The 18226-nt window shown below is 43.4% G+C and overlaps 1 long non-coding RNA gene across 1 annotated transcript in view; it reads right to left on the reverse strand.

Moving 5' to 3' along the window:
• LOC306920456 overlaps positions 1-1355 on the reverse strand; it is a 77138-nt gene extending 75783 nt beyond the window's left edge. Inside the window, exon 1 of the long non-coding RNA XR_013789663.1 lies at positions 805-1355. This is a non-coding gene — a long non-coding RNA (uncharacterized lncRNA). The remainder of the gene's footprint in view (positions 1-804) is intronic.
• Positions 1356-18226: the final 16871 nt, after the last annotated feature.

Below are 18226 nucleotides of genomic sequence, written 5' to 3' on the forward strand. Positions count from 1 at the left end.
ACCTGCAGAGAATTTCTTGACAGAAAGTAGCTCATAACGGTGGATTTTTATGAAACAAAAGCTCGGCATATTGAAAGAGGATAATTCAAGCTTGCCCTCCAGCTGCAATGTTGGTGAGTTTAATGTAATTTAATACAAGCAGATCGCAAAAGCAAATTGGATGAATGGGGAGTCAATGGAGGGTATTGCAACTCTAGATTCATCCCATTATTAAAAAGTCATAGTACTCTTGAATAGTTTTCATTTAGTTTTAGTCACCTGGAATGTTTTAGTGTTGAGCCCTAACCACACCAAAGGGTCGCCATGCAACTCCTTATGTCACTGGTTCCCAAAGTGGGGTCCGGGGACCCCCAGGGGAGCCTGAGGGTGTTCCAGGGGGGACCCAGCTAAATGATCATTTGGAACCAAATGGACCCTGTAACTCAGAGTGTACAAATGATTTTACAATATAAATTGGGGGTCCCAGAGATAGAAATGCCATTAAATGGGGGTCCGTAGCCTAATGCTTGTCAAACTGGGGGTCCTTGAAATTAAACCGGTTGAGAATCATTGCTAGAGCCCTATAAATCTTCTCTTATGGCCAGTCCCTGGCATATATTTTCAAATGGGGGTCCGCGGGCTGATTAGTGTCAATTAGGGGGTCCTTGACATGAAAAAGTTTGGGAACCACTGCCTTATGTCACTGCATGGCGGAACGTGGTACCGGGCCGAGGGGGGTGACCCTAAGAAGGGGTGACCGCCCCATGGCTGCTGCTGCTGATGATTTTACCAGCGTGATACTTTTACAATGAATTAATTACTCACCTAATGCTGGCTGCCGGTAGAGGATCCACTTCCACCATGTTTAACGTATATTCCAAAGTGTGTACATTGTTTAAGTCAAAGATGTGCGGCTTTCATATGGTAAATATATAAACTTTGGCTAAAAGCATGCGTTTAATCCACCGTATCACTTTTAATGTTTACAGTCTGTCAGTCCGGATGGACATGTCTGTCATGGAAGTATAGGCTACAACCGAAACAGCTAGACTTCCTCTTCCTCTTCAAAATAAGAGCTATACTTGTAATGATTAGTAAACACTAGTTTTATTTCTGAAGTGAATTTACAGGATGTGTAGATAGATTTGTAGCGCCCTGAGAGATAATGCTTTGAATGGAATCTGTCGTGAGACTCATGGGTAATCTGAGTTCCCAGAAGTTGTATTTTTCGCCACTAGAACAACTCATGAGTCATGAGTGACTGTGTAAAGGTGACTTCAGACCAAACAAACTTGTTCAGACTAGTCAAAGACTACTTAAAACTCTCATATTGCATAACAGATTAGCATGTTTTATCTGCACAAAGCCAGTCTGCCGACGAAACATTATTCCCCCCCATACCATGCAAATTGCAGAAAGCAGCCAGCAGCGATGGTTTGCAGTGTTGCCAGGTCTGCTTATTATAAGCGACTTTGGGCTAGTTGAGCTTAATATTCATAGTTGCCCGTTTGCTTTATAGTTGGGCTTATTTCTGAAGTGTAGTTGCTTATTTGGGCTTGCTTTCATGATTAGGCCTATTAAAAAATAAAAATAGCTGAAGTAGTGAAACTGGTTGTTTCTTTTGGATTTGTTTTCATAGACCTGGTCGCTTGTTTCACTCACCACCCACCCCTTTTTCCCCTCACTGTATATGTTTCTTTTCCCTTTTTACCTCCTTTATGATGAATTCCTGTTCTGTTCTTTGACTATATATAGAAGTGTCTATTTGTACGTCTCTAAATGTTTTGATGAATTGAACAAGGTGGACCCTCTTCTAAACAAGCATGCTTTATTGGGTCGTCCACTCACAGTTAACAGTCTTTGTATTGCGTTTGTGCTTGAAATGTACTGTCATTCTGCAAACTGTTAATACATATTTCAATCAATCAATCAATCAATCAAAACAGAATATGGCAACACAGAGCTTCAAAACAAACATAGATAGCATTATTTCCGCTAGTCTTGCTTTTGATTTGGAGACTGGAGTTGATTGATTGGTATTATATATTAATTGAGAGTTGATATTGATAATATATGGTATCTAGTTCACACACTATACCAGTAGTCAGCCCTGAAACATGACGAGCAGACTAATATACAAGTCCACTCTACAGTGGAGTAATTTACCCCCCTCATCACTACAATTATGGATAGGGTCGCTCCAGACATCGGCAACCGACCGGCAGTGTTGGGAAAGTTCTTTTTTTGTATGACCTAGTTCAGTTCACAGTTCAAAAATTAAAAAATGAACTTGTTCAGTTCATAGTGCATCATTCAAAATGTTGAACTAAAGTTCATGGTTCCAAAAAATGAACTGTCTAGTTATTTTTCATAATTGTTTTATTATTATTGCCACAGCCCATAGGAATAAAGTCTGCTATTGGGAATGAACTCCAACCTTTGGGAAAGTGACAACTTTTACAAGGCTGTATGGAAAGGCTGTATGGAAACACTCACTCTTGAACGAAGTTGAACGTGAGAAAGTGACGTTCACACACGCCAGAAATGAACGCGTTCACAATGACATGTCATCAAGCAGAAATACAGTACGTTCACGTTCACCCAAAATATGAACGCGTTCGTGAACGATCGTTCTTTGAACACTGCCGACAGGACATGTTCGGTTCTTCATCAACAGGTTCCAACGCGTCGATAAGGCGATATGGGCGGCAAGCGACGGGAGCTTCTCGTCGGGAGTCTCCTGCCGACAAGCTCGCAACGCTTTCAAACTGGCCGACAGCCGACCGTCGGCGCAATGTGGAGGTAGCTTAACGCTGTGTGGTCGTCGATCGATCATCTGACCGCCCCGGGCCCCTGGAGTCACGGGCCGGGGTGAAACGACACCCCCCTCCCCCTGGTAGTTCCGCCCCTGCCTTGGGTCGAAACGGTTGCAAGGAGTTGCAGGTGACCCATTGGTGTGGTTTGGGCCATTGAATTCAACCAGCTGAATCACACATATCACACCGCTGGAACAATGCTAATACCGTCTCGACCCTTTGGTGTGGTTAGGGCTTTAGTCTAGTTTTAGTCGACTAAATCTACAGTTGATTTAGTCGACTAAAATGTATTGAAAATGAAAATAGCCGATCTACAAGCTCACAACATTTTAGTCTACTTTTTTATTGTTGACGAAATAATATATTTAGTCTTAGTTTTAGTCATCATAGCTTCGTTTTCATTTAGTTTTCTTCTGTGAAAAAAGATAGTCGACGAACATTTTTCGTCATAGTATTAGTCGACAAAATCAACACTGCTGAGCAATATGTGGCAGTTCGTACAAGTCTGTGTGGTTTGTAGAATATCCTATGGGAGCAACCAAGTCTGGTGCTTATTCATTGTTCATTCATTCATTGGACATTGATCAGTCTACCTAGCAGGAGTGCATATGCGGCTCTAAGTTTGATTGATTGATTGAAATTTGTATTAACAGTTTGCAGAATTACAGTACATTTCAAGCACAAACTCAATACAAAGGCTGTTAACTGTGAGTGGACGACCCAATTAAGCATTACACTTGTTTACAACCGGGTCCACCATGTTCAATTCATCAAAACATTTAGAGACGTACAAATAGACACTTCTATATAGACAAAGAACAGTACAGGAATTCATCATAATGGAGGTAAAAAAGGAAAATAAACATATACAGTGAGGGGAAAAAGGGGGGGGGGGGCGGTGGGGGGGGATTCAGATTTTACGGGGGCCAGTTTCGAATTGCAGCCATCCGTAGGTGCCCTTTGAGAGCGGTTTTGAAGGAGTCAAGGGATTCGCATGTCTTAATGACTGTTGGTAGGGCGTTCCACATTTTGGTGGCATAGGAGCGAAAAGAATTTAGTCCCTTGTTTGTGCCGAATCTGGGTTGAACATGATTCGTTGCACTCCCTCTGGTGTTGTGGGTGTGGACTTCGTTAACATTAAGGAAGTATCTACACAGGTACATGGGTATCTTGGTGGAGTATCGAATCTTGTGGACCAGACCCATTGCAAGATGCTGTACTCTGTCGCCGACCCTAAGCCCTAAGACCCTAAGTAGTAGCAGACTGTGGAGATGTGTCGCATGGGAATGACGGTGAGCGCCTAATCTAATGTTTAATGCTAATGTCGTCAATGTTGGGTGGAAATCTTATGTCCAAAACGGTAACTTAAAATTTGTTTTCCAGTGAATATCTAATGCTTTGGTTCTATGTACATTATTTAGTCACAAGCTACTTTTATTTGGTTCAGTATTCATAAACCCCAAAGACACAAACCACTCACACAAAACATAATAATCAAAAATAGCAGATGTACAATTAAGCTCACCATGCTTCGCATCATGACAGGTTATTTGTAGCTTGTAGAACGGCTATTTGTATTTGCAAAAGGGCTTAAGTATAATGTACTTTGGCCTTCCTAGAAATGTAATGGAGTCAAAAGTACAATTTGTACAAAGTACAATTTGTCTTTGAAATATAGTGGAGAGAAAAAAACTCAAGTACAGATGTATAGAAATTACTGAAGTACAGTACTTAAAGGGGAACACCCACTAATTTTCACCATTTTGTCATGTCATTATGTCATTAATATACCTTGTGAGTAGAGCTGTGTGAAAAAAGAAAAAAATGTTTAGCCTAGAACTGGAGGTCTAGAGCTTGGGGTCATGTGATCACTGATCAGTGTACTCTGCCAATCCCTTTGAGTGTACAACACTGTCCACAACTGGCACTACCTAAGGCCAAAGTGCCCGTCCAGACAGAGGCTGCTCGGAGCTGCACCCACTGATACAGAGGTCAGCAGTGCTCCGGCAACCCGACAGAGACCATGATGTGCATGGGGTGGAGAAAGCAGTGGAAAGCTGCCCATTCCTGGGGCTCAGTCTGGGAAGCCTGAAGCCAAATCTTGTCAGGATGATATCGAGGCCACAGGCTTACATGGATCAGCTGCACAGGCAGCTAGATGGAATGTAAGGGAACGGAGCACAAGCTACACACACAGGTTGTACGCAGCAATCAGGAGCCTGCTGTGGAAACAACAACAAAGCTGAGGAATGGAGATTCCTGGCAAGCAGAATACCAGATGTTCATATACTATTGCTGGGCTCTGTCATCAATAACACCAGTGGTAGACAGTAACTGAACACATTTACTCAAGTGCTTTTACAACACACTCTCACTCCCATTGCAAACGGCCTATCAGTGGCCTTGTGGTTAGAGTGTCCGCCCTGAAACTGGGAGGTCGTGGGTTCGATCCCCGGCCGGGTCATACCAAAGACTGTAAAAATGGGACCCAATGCCTCCCTGCTTGGCACTCAGCATCAAAGGGTTGGATTGGGGGTCAAATCTGCGCACGCTGCAGCTCACCGCTCCTTGGCTGCGGCTCACCGCTCCAAGAGATGGGTCAAATGCGGAGAACAAATTTCACTGCGGTAACGTTTGTGACAAATCGTATGACTTTGAATTATCGTGACTTATTGGGACAAATGTGAACAAACGTCAGACGTTTGCCTGGTGCCGTCTCGGGCACTCTAGTCTATAGGAATGCGGAAGTGCCGTTCTCAAACCCAAGACATACAAGAAAAGAAGAAAATAAAAGGTAAAACGACGTGGGTGTGCTCTCTAAAACATGACATGAGCCATGTTATGTTATAATTGTTAAAACGAACTGCTAGGTGGATTGCTCACATCTCGAGTTTGACCAGATGAAGAGCCTTGGCTCGAAACGCCGTCAATAAATCAATAATTGGAGCAGATGAGTGCATGTGCAGGTTCATTCTACTTTTACTTTCTAACCCAGCACCTCTACCAAGTGATGTGCATATTCTATTCGTTTTTGTAAAACAAACTGCATACCTCAATGATAAAAGCAATATATAACAATATATAAATTCAAAACCTCATTATTTGAGGTGCCCAAAGGCTGTCTCTGTGGTCAATTGCTCCTGAATGAGCTGGTGATTAAAGTTGATCTGATCAGCCTTCTGGGCATGGCTTCATAAGCCAGGGGAGAAATGGATATCGTCTCTGTTGGGGAGACAGGGCAAAAACACGAGCATCGTGCACTTTCCCTGGCTATCCAATGTTTATGTCCTCAAATGTCATGCTGTTGTCTAGCACAGGGGTTCTCAACGTTTTTGGCCGGGGACCCCCGGAAATGCTTTGGCAATGTCTCGGGACCCCCGCCCCGCCCCCTCCCGACCCCCCAATATAAATTGACTGCTACAATAACCTTAAACCATTTTGGGCGGGAACCCCTTTGGTGTTTTAAGCTTTGTTATAATTTAGCTATTGAAAAATAGCAGATCTACAAGCTCATAGCGCGCCACCGAGTGGCGCGCTATGAACTTGTAGGTCTGCTATTTTTGAAAAATCGTGAAAATAAAATTTTAAAAAAAAAATCTTTTTTTTTCTTTTTTTTAAAAAATATTTTGGGGACCCCCCAAAATAATTTGGCGACCCCCCGAGGGGTCGCGACCCACGGGTTGAGAACCACTGGTCTAGCACACCCTGTAGAATTACTGGTCAATGTCCCTAGTGATTATAATCTGCTGGGTTGTTGGGGTGTGGGGCATATAGATGCTTCTGTGTGCGTTCCATCAACTGCTCCATAGCGACTCCAATTATACCAAAAACGTTGCACTATTGATCTAATGATCTCATATCAGCATCAGACGATGTTTGTTGTACTTTGTTGCATTTTGTGACTGTAACAATTAACGTATTGAGTGATGATGCAGTAAGTGGTCAAAATCCTACCAAACAAGTGGGAGATAGGGTTTAAGTGCAGGTTGGTCGCTGGCTGGCCTTTACAGACAAAGCAATGCAAATCTCTATATAAATACATGGAGAGAGGTCTTCTGTATTTGGTGAAGCAGGAGAAGCAGGGCCTGAGAAAGTCACCCAGAAGCATCCTAAAGTGCATTCTTACATAATAGATGTACTGCAGTGCCATTCAGCGGAATTCCCAGTGGCATTGGAAAGAAAATGAAGCATTTGGCACTGAACAAAGTAATACAGAACTAGTATTGGAATGGAAGTACGACATCAAGGGTTTGGTCATTTTGATGGCTTACACACTTTAATTGTATGTATAATGCAAAATACATCCTTAACACTTTTATAGCTATAACCTATATTATTACACCTATATATAATCTGTGTAAAGTTACAGGCCTACTGAAATAATTAACCCATTTTGGGCGGGAACTCCTTTTGGCATTATGTTATGCTTTAGCTATTGAAAAATAGCAGATCTACAAGCTCATAGCGCGCCACCGAGTGGCGCGCTACGAGCTTGTAGGTCTGCTTGTGTATTTGATACATGGGTAGATAGGATACTTTCATTATAGTGTTGACTCACCCAAATAAGATAGACTACTCAATATTCCAGATATGTTGTTTTTTACATATTTGTCTAAAATTCAGACACATAGGCCCTCATTTATCAATTGAGTGTAAAATCTGCCCCAAATTCGAGTGTAGGATTCGTAGTACACCCACGTCGGGTCGGCATTTACAAAGTGATCGCAGACAGCTGTTCCTTCCTAATTTCATTCCTGATAAATCAATCTGGCACCCCCTTATGAAATCAAGCCTCGCCCTCGTTTTTGCGACATGAACAACTGCAATACGACCTGGAAACCATGGTTACAGGAAGAAAAAAAGTTTCACTCGCTTGCCTAAGTTGCCTTGCTGCCCCTGCCCCCCTCCCATACACACACACAGACGCACGCACGCACACGCAACTTGTTGTATCTTAAATAAATAAACCTGCATGAATTAAATAAAGCTGTAGGACTACCATGTCTGTTTCTCCTCTCGCTTCGCTTCCCTTGCTGCCCGCCTCACCCCCCCGCACGCACGCACGCACATATCGCAATTTGCAAGCAACTGTCACTGTGTTGTTAGTTGTAGGCCTATATTCAATTATTAAAGTCTTTATTCATTTAATATACAACAAGATATATTAGTGAACGAAAACCTGAACCTGTGAACCATGAATTATATAACAAATAGGCGCGCACACACGCTGCTGTTTTGCAAGGTGCATCTCCTGTCCTGTCTGTCTCTCTATCACTGTGGTCCGTCCGTGACCAATTGACCATGCAGTTTGCACGTTCAGTCTATTTAAATTGCCTCGCTGTCAACTGTCAATTATATGAATATTGCAGCCAAAACCGTAGCCTTATGTGGCACTGGACAGTGGTGGTGGTGGTGGTAGGCTGCAGGCTGGCTTAGCCTATACTATCTCCGATGCGTTCCCACTTGCGCTGGCACGGCACATTTGGCATTCGAGCGACGCGTCGGGTTTATTAAACGAGGAGGAGATTGCACATACTGTAACTCCAGAAAGACATCGGCCTGCTGTAGATTAGGCTACAGTAGGCTACCCATGTTGGGACTCTCCGCGCTGCAGCACTGCACTATACTCTCCAACGTCCCGAAATATTTCAGAACAGACAGCCCAAATCCTCGCATGTATGCGCTCATCATGCAAAACACTGTTTAAATGGCTTACGCATCTACAGTAACTTGCAACCTTGTTTTTAAATGCGCGATTTTAATTGCTTGCTTGTAAAGTTGGAAATCTCCTACTAATTTCATATGACACAAAGACACATCGTTGATGTATTCCTTTACTTTTTTTTACTTTTTTACATTTAGCCCATATACATACCTATACAGTTTTATATAAACATTTTAGGAGTGAATATATGTTTCGATGCCTGTGACAGCCTCTCAGCTGGTCAAACAATGCTGCTCCGCTGTTCTACGACAGAAAAACAGGTGAGGACAAAGCGTACGACAGCTCCCGACCAGACGTGGTTTTTGTCTTGGCTCAAGTTCAAATTCAAACGTTGGCGCAAATCGTAAATGCCGAAAATTGCGGTAATTTCGGCGTACACCCATATTTTGGCGTACGCACGGTTGATAAATGAGGGCCATAGTGTTTGTTTACAAGTTTGGTCCACGTTTAAATGGTGCCGATGGCTGATCCGAAGGAAAGTGCAACATTGTAAGATAATTATATGAACGAATCACAACACAGCAAATTAACTACTGTGGAGGTGTGATGCCCTTAAGCCTCTGTGAGAGGTGAGGACCTGAGAGGGCAGGTGATTGAAGGCTGCTACTGTACGTTCCAGCTCATTGGCTCCATGGACAGCTCCACACCTACTCAGTCATTGGTTAGACCAGTCATTGTGTGTGTGTGTGTGTGTGTGTGTGTGTGTGTGTGTGTGTGTGTGTGTGTGTGTGTGTGTGTGTGTGTGTGTGTGTGTGTGTGCGTGCGTGCGTGCGTGCGTGCGTGCGTGCGTGCGTGCGTGCGTGCGTGCGTGCGTGCGTGCGTGGCAACTGGAGAGAGAAGAGCTTGACCAAAGACTTTGTACAGTCCGGTAAGCTGAATAGCGGCCCGGCATATAATGTAAGTATTATTAGGACACTCCAGAGCTAGGGAGCCGGTATTAATTTGGTGTCTACGATAGAGCCCTGCAGGCCCGCAGGGCCACACACACACACACACACACACACACACACACACACACACACACACACACACACACACACACACACACACACACACACACACACACACACACACACACACACACACGGAATGATGAAGGAAAAGTTGGCTCTCTGGGAGCTCCAAGCAGTCACAAATACTGCAGGAAAATCTGAAGCTTGGAAGCAGTTTGATTTAATTACCACTCTAACAAACGAGCCAGTTGGTTTTGCACAGTGCAGAAAATGTTACGTGTTCTTGACTTACTCTTGTGGGTTTGTTTTTGATCAGAAAGCAGCTGAGATTGCAGCTGCTGCATGCACCAGTGAAATCGCACTCTAGAAATGGTGTTGGGCTCCGGGCCGGGTTCGAGCTGAGCTGTGAAACTGCAGCACCATATTGGGCCGGGACAGGCCCAGGTTGCATTCCATGGGCCAGGGCCGGGCCAGTGGACACATTTTCGGTCTGTGCAGGCGACGTCCTGGGTGAATCAGAGAGAGTCCGATCGAGGCCAGATCAACTTAAGTCACATCATAACTAGTCAGATCTGGGCCTGGTCCAGGCACTTTGGCTGGTAATCCAGTCTGGCAGTGTGCCGCGGGTTCGACTCCCGATCCCGATGGCCTTTACTGCAGCCTACTGTCTGTCCCTCAATAAAAAATATAAAATAAAGGCGAAAGCCACAAAAAAAACTAGTCAGATCTGGCCTAGAATAAGCTATATTATTTCAACTGGTGAAGACGTCCTGGAAATTACGTGAAGATCATCTCCATATGGGCTGTGATCTGGCCTAGTCCTGAACATCACCAGAGGACGTTGGGTCGTCATAACGTCATCATGACATAATTTGGCTTGCTGGGTATTCTACAAGTCTATTGCTTATTTCTGTTTTTTTCCCGGAATAATAAAGGCCCCTGGTCATTGTCCAGTGGGGGACTGATTGCAATTCCGGCCTGACTGTGTATGTGATCTCCACACTACTCCTTTTCTCTTTCTTCTAAACATTTCTGTTGCCTACTTTTTTGAGTGGTGTAAACCACTCCTACGACTGGCTTTGTTAGTCTGTCTGTCTGTGCTCAAAAAATGAGCATGGTTGCTACGGTCACCCAGTTCACCCGGGTGTGATTTCATTACCTCAGACATTACGTCAGACCACAGCTGATCAGGCTATATAAGACCTTACACCACTCAGTTCACACGGTGTGATTTTTTTTTAGGGGTATACAGCTTTTGTCCCCTCACGTCTCATATTTGCCATTGACAATGAAAGGAGAAATTAGGTCATATGTGCCTCAAATATGACGTAGATTTGTGCCAACACAAACATTAAATGCCATTGACAATTAAGGGAACATTTACGTCATATGTAGACGAGCAAATCGGCTAACCAATCACATAAATGCAGTTGTTCATGAGAGGATGTATGATGATGTATAATGATAAGAGCTCAAATCAAATCAAATCAAAGTTTATTTGTATAGCACATTTACATTGACCGAAGACAAACCAAAGTGCTGAACAAGAGCATGTAAACAAGAACAGAGCAACAACAAGAGCATGTAAACAAGAACAGAGCAACAACAAGAGCATGTAAACAAGAACAGAGCAACAACAAGAGCATGTAAACAAGAACAGAGCAACAACAAGAGCATGTAAACAAGAACAGAGCAACAACAAGAGCATGTAAACAAGAACAGAGCAACAACAAGAGCATGTAAACAAGAACAGAGCAACAACAAGAGCATGTAAAGAAAAGAAAGCAAAAACAAAAACGAAAAAAAACAAAGCAACAAGTGAGAGCAGAAGTATATACAAACATGGTATAAGAAGGGTATATGCGTTTTCAGACAACATTAAAAGCCAGGGAGAAAAAGTGGGTCTTTAGGAGAGATTTAAAAACACCCAGGGACTGGGCAGAGCGAATGGGAAGGGGCAGGGCATTCCACAGTGTGGGACCGGCCACAGAGAAGGCTCTGTCACCTCTAGTGACACATGAGGTTCCAGGAACAATCAAACGCAGTTGGTCAGCTGACCTCAAGGGTCTGGCTGGGACGTATGGTTTAATGAGCTCGCAGAGGTAAGGGGGGGCAGGCTTTGAAGACAAACAATAATAATTTAAAATCAATTCTAAAGAGAACTGGGAGCCAGTGAAGGGAAGCAAGGACAGGTGTAATATGATCGCGCTTTTTCTTTCCGGTAAGGAGGCGGGCAGCAGCATTTTGGACGAGTTGTAGGCGCCTGATAGCAGATTGATCGATTCCAAGGTACAGGGCATTGCAGTAGTCGATCCGCGAGGAAATGAAGGCATGGACCACTTTCTCTAGGTCTGAGGGTGGTAGATAGGCCTTGATCTTGGCCAGCAGCCTTAGTTGGACTGAAAGGTTTCATGGATGCCGTCATTGCCGTGGGTAGTTCAAAATGATTGCAACTGGGTATAAACTAACTTTTCGAGAACCTTGGATAGAAATGGGAGTTGTGAAATGGGTCTAAAATTTGAAAGAACGGAAGGGTCGAGATTCTTTTTTTTTAAAAGAGGCTGAACCTTTGCATGTTTAAAAGCAGCAGGGACATGGCCAGAACTGAGACTGGCATTCATACATTTTAATACACTGTTACCAACAGAGTCAAAAACATCTTTGAGAAGATGAGACGGGATGACATCAGAGGCACATTTAGTGCGACGCAACTGCATTACAATGTCTGTAAGCAAAGGTGGCGCTTAAGGTTGACAGCAGCAGCGGGTGAGTGAGCTGCCCTGAGGGCAGTTATCTTATCAGTAAAAAAAAAAAAGAAATCTTGGCATAGGGTGAGGGAAGTTACGATGGGGGAGACATCTCTGGGATTAATAATTTAATTGAGGATACTGAAAAGAACCTGAGGTTTCTTGCTGTTTTTGGAGACCAGGGGCCCTATTATGCGTGTCTTAAGTACCAGGTCTTATGACTTAACTTAAGACCTGGAGGGTGTGTCAATGCTGTTTGGCCACTCAGAATAGCCAAATGGCATTGATCACGCCTCCAGGTCTTAAGTTAAGTAATAAGACCTGGTACTTAAGACATGCATAATAGGGCCCCAGGTCTGATATAAATCTGGTTTTAACGGCTTTGACCGCTTCCTGGTATTCTGACACCGCGAAGGATATCAAGAGAGACATGGGGCAGTATTATGCGTGTCTTAAGTACCAGGTCGTATTACTTAACTTAAGACCTGGAGGCGTGGTTAATGCTGTTTGGCCACTCAGAATAGCCAAATGGCATTGATCACGCCTCTAGGTCTTAAGTTAAGTAATAAGACCTGGTACTTAAGACACGCATAATACTGCCCATGGAGTCCATATTTTTTTCCATTTCCGCTCAGTGCGTCTGCAGACGCATCTGAGGGCACGTGAAGAGCTGTTTAGCCAGGGCTCTGAGAGTGCCTTGGCGCTTTTTGTTTGCAGTCTAAAGGGGGCCACTGAGTTCAGGATGATGGTGCATGTGGAGTTAAACATATCAAAAAGTTCGTCAGCACTGGAGGTGCAATTGGGGAATGTAAAATGGATTTGTTGAACTGTGAAGTGAAAACCGGGAGGCAGTCTCAGGCGTGAGTGAGCGCTGGCGACGAGCAGGGGCCTGGGGTTTGACAGATGAGCAGGGAATTGAAACGTTGAACAGAACAGGGAAATGGTCGGAGATGCGGAAAGATGAGCGGATCTAGAGACAGAAAGACCATGTGATCAAATTAAATCTAAGGTGTGCCCTGGGTGTGATTTTTTACAACTCCTTTCCTCCACTTACTGTACAGTTCTACTAGAAAAGGCCCATAAGTGCAGGCCAGCCTGGGAAAGTAATACTTTACACACTATAACGTTTGGCTATGAGCTTGTCTGCCCTGCCTGACAGATCGGCACATAAAAGGCTGTCATACCGGTCCGATACTCTATTTTTAAAAGTAGTTGGTTGGAAAAGTGACAAAGATTGGTGGTGATTCTATGTATTTATTTTTTGCTGCACTTCAGGCTGTGCCTGCAGTTAGATATATTAAGGGCGGCCACACAGACCGCTTTGTGTGTCCCTGGGTCTGTGCCATGGCTGGCTGGGTCTGTCCGAGCACGAAAATAGCGTTTGGTTGGTTTTCACAACCAAGTGTCACTGTTGTGCAGCCTAACACACACACATTAACTGTATATGATTTGGGGTGTTACAGTACATTACACTGACAGTACAGTAGAGGGACCCCCTGGGGGACCCCCACGTGGTAACTCTCGACCGTTCCGGACGCGGGCCTTTAACTTTTCATAATATATTGTACACTTTGGCCTATGATCATCAGCAATCAAAAATGAGGCATACAATACAGAATGTTATACCTTTGTGTCTAAATATACTATTGAATTATATTCAATAGTCCATGCCATATTATTTTTCTGTGTGTGTGTGTGTGTGTGTGTGTGTGTGTGTGTGTGTGTGTGTGTGTGTGTGTGTGTGTGTGTGTGTGTGTGTGTGTGTGTGTGTGTGTGTGTGTGTGTGTGTGTGTGTGTGTGAACCGTTCGCCCCACAGGGAGTGCAGTGCCCGGTGTCGAGTCAATCGGAACCACGGTTATCCAGAACCGCCCCAAAAGGCGTCTGCCTGGGCTCTGGACAGGGTCCCTGCCCCCAGTGTCCATATATGGAGCTGGCTTGTTCTGACATCATTCTGACGTCTGCATAGACTCCATATTTGGGCATGCCTGACAAAGAACTCCATATATGGGCATAACATGGACACAGACATAATATCTGGGTGGGGCATACATCTGGGTGGGGCTCTACCTCCTGAGCCACTGCTCAAGACATAGCAGGAGTGCAAAATAAATCGAATATACAACTGTATGAGCTGGGATAGTCAGGAATCATTACTTGACTTTAAATCCAAACTGTCTTTTCCAATTTCCAATTTACAATTTAGGCATTTAGCAGACGCTCTTAATCCAGAGCGATTTACATTAAGCAAGAACAAAAAGCATGGGAATACATCACATATATAAACAGCATTTATCAAGAAACATGCGTAAGCTAAGAACGTAACTAGAACATATCTATATATAATGACACTATACATATAAGCTATACATATATATTATACTATGCTGTACTGTTATTGTGCTGTCTACATGACATGCTATAAGTCTGTTTCAAATGCTATCTAAGTCTAAAAAAGTGCTGTCTAAGGGGGTAGGGTAAGTGCTATGGGCCATGGTGGAGTCTGAAAAGGTGGGTTTTCAAACTACGGCGGAAGATCGGGAGTGATGCTGCAGTTCTGATTGCAACGGGAAGTGCGTTCCACAGTTTTGGGGCCAGAAGGGAGAAGAGTTTGGGACGTGTGGAGCGTTGTCCCGGCGTTTTTAGTGAGGGTACTTCCAGCTTCCCTGCATTGGCTGATCTGAGTGCTCGGGAGGGTTTGTAGGGTTCAATCATGCTTGCAAGATATGGGGGAGCCATACCTTTGGTTGCTTTAAATGCCTATTTATATTGTCAAAACACACAGACAGATTGAGGGGGTTGGAAAACAGATTATAATGACGATTCCTTATTTCCAAGTTAAGATTTGAGGGTAAACTTAAGAAAAGGGATATTTTATCTGCACTCTATACCAGACCGGCCCTCGAAATGAGTGTGAAGTGTCTCAACCACGCACGCACGCACGCACGCGCGCACGCACGCACACAGACACCAGGCTATTCAGTTGTCCTGGCCAATTGTTTATCCAGTGGCGGTTCCTGCATATTTCAACAGCTCCTATTGTTAAAACATTTTAATGTATGTATAAAAAGAATATTTGTGTCACTGATTGAACAGAACGATATATGTGATGATAACCACACTAGAGCTGAGTAAAACACAGGGGAATCAACAATGCAATTATAAACAGAGCTGTGGAAAACAACAACTATAGATACAAAAAAATAGATCATTAAGCCTTGTGTAAGTTGTGTATAATGTATGTTTGCTTCCACAGATTATGTGCATGATAAAAAGTAGAAGTATGCACACTGCTTTAGTAAAAAGCTCCCGTTCAAGACTTTAACCCATTTTGGGTGGGAACCCTTTTTGGTAAATGGTAAATGGTGCATTTATATAGCGCCTTTATCCAAGGCGCTTTACATAGATTGTGCATTACATTCACCCATTCACACACACATTCATACACCGATTGCGGCGGAAGCCATGCAAGGTACCAACCAGCACATCGGGAGAAATTTGGGGTTCAGTGTCTTGCCCAAGGACACTTCGACATGTAGACAGGAGGAGCCGGGATTCGAACCGCCGACCCATGGACCAGCTCTACCTCTTGAGCCACAGCCACAGTTGGTGTTAGCATTATGTTATGCTTTAGCTATTGAAAAATAGCAGATCTACAAGCTCCTAGCGCGCCACCGAGTGGCGCGCTACGAGCTTGTAGGTCTGCTATTTCTTTTAAATCGAAGAACGACTGACATAGAAACATAGCTTTTTCAGAAAACTGTCAGGATGTAGAAGACATTTTTAGAATCTGATCTCAGGTCAAAATGGGTTAATAAACATTAATGTTTCAACACAAGGACAAAAACAAATGTAGCTTTTAGCGTAGGTTCAATAAGGAAGATCTTAACCAACGCTTTCATTGGGCCTTTCAGCACTATCATGGCTCATCATTATCTGTTATGATCCTCAAATCCTAGCACTTTGCAGCAGCCAATCAGGTGATTTGACTCCGCCTTTAAATATCTCTGCCTCTGACACTTCTCCATTCTCTTTTCAGTTTGCAACAAGCAACCCACCTCCATCCCCAACTCCACCTCTCCATCTAGTGTTGAGAAGGAAGGAGGTTCATCTGCTCAGCTGCCACCACCAGCGTCTAGACTTCAATGCTCCATTCTCCCTATTAAAAGCTAATCTTATTCAATAAATGCAATTGGAGTCTAATCGCCAAAATAATGCATAATTTTGCCATTGCCATTGCCGTTTGCCATTTTGCTAAACTTCTGCCAAATCTCTCCTTGCTAAACTGCTGCCAAAATCTTTCCAATAAACATTTGCTTATTCCATATTGGTGTGTTCTCTCCTTTATTGAACACTCCTTATGAATGGTAACACCTTTGACCAGGCCAGCAATCAGTGCTGGGCTGAGCATGCGCATGATCCATGTCATTAATAACTATAACTGACTCCTTCAAAACCGCTCTCAAAGGTCACCTACTGATGGCAGCAATTCGAAACTGGCCCCCGTAAAATCTGAATCCCCCCCCTTTTTTCCCTCACTGTATATGTTTCTTTTCCCTTTTTACCTCCATTATGATGAATTCCTGTTCTGTTCATATAGAAGTGTCTATTTGTACGTCTCTAAATGTTTTGATGAATTGAACATGGTGGACCCTATTGTAAACAAGTGTAATGCTTAATTGGGTCGTCCACTCAGTTAACAGCCTTTGTATTGAGTTTGTGCTTGAAATGTACTGTAATTCTGCAAACTGTTAATAAATATTTCAATCAATCAATCAATAAGCTTTATGAACATTCATATAATCACAATCACTATGACACTATGCACTGTAAACATTGTGAGCGTATATAGACACAGATACAGACAGATACAGTACACAGATCTCCATATTATCCCCAGATACAGTACACAGATCTCCATATTATCCCCAGATACAGTACACAGATCTCCATATTATCCCCAGATACAGTACACAGATCTCCATATTATCCCCAGATACAGTACACAGATCTCCATATTATCCCCAGATACAGTACACAGATCTCCATATTATCCCCAGATACAGTACACAGATCTCCATATTATCCCCAGATACAGTACACAGATCTCCATATTATCCCCAGATACAGTACACAGATCTCCATATTATCCAGATCTCCAGATACAGTACACAGATCTCCATATTATCCAGATCTCCAGATACAGTACACAGATCTCCATATTATCCAGATCTCCAGATACAGTACACAGATCTCCATATTATCCCCTCTTCAGCCATTGTGGCCTTAAACAAACTTCCCCTGGGTAGTGGCCCGGATTTGTTAAACAAAAACTGCTACCTCTACAATAAAAACTATTATACAAATATAGATTTAAATGTAAAAACCTGAGGTGCCCAAAGGCTCTCTCCGTGGTCAACTGCTCCTAAATAAGCTGGTGATTAAAGTTTATCTGATCAGCCTTCTGGGCATGGCTTCCATAAGCCAGGGGAGAAATGGATATTATGCCAAATCCCCTAAACATGAGGATTGGCACATTTTCTGTCACTAGATCCGTCCTCAATCAAAAATGGGCGACAGGGCAAAAACACGAGTAGCATGGACTTTGCCTGGCTATCCAAAGTTGCATGGCTATCCGATGCCCTGAAATGTCATGTTGTCATGTCACACCCTGTAGAATTACTGATTAATGTCCCTTGTGATTATAATCTGCTGGGTTGTTGGGGTGGGGCCTTGATGCTTATGTGTGTCTCATCAATTTCCCCATAGCGCCTCCAAGTGTACTAAAGAACGTTGCACTATTGATCTAATGATGTCATATCAAGGTTCAAGGTCTTTATTAATGTCCCAGAAGGGCAATTGTGTTTACAGCAACAGTAGTGGTTTCCGACATACAAATACAAAACAATACAGGACAACAACAGACAAAAGACACCATCGCATAAACGGAGGTCTGGTCGCATCTAGTGCAGGTAGAAGAATAAGAGATACAAAATAAGAAAGCAAAA

Source organism: Electrona antarctica, assembly GCF_951216825.1.
Source record: "Electrona antarctica genome assembly, chromosome: 3".
In the NCBI taxonomy this organism is placed as follows: domain Eukaryota; kingdom Metazoa; phylum Chordata; class Actinopteri; order Myctophiformes; family Myctophidae; genus Electrona; species Electrona antarctica.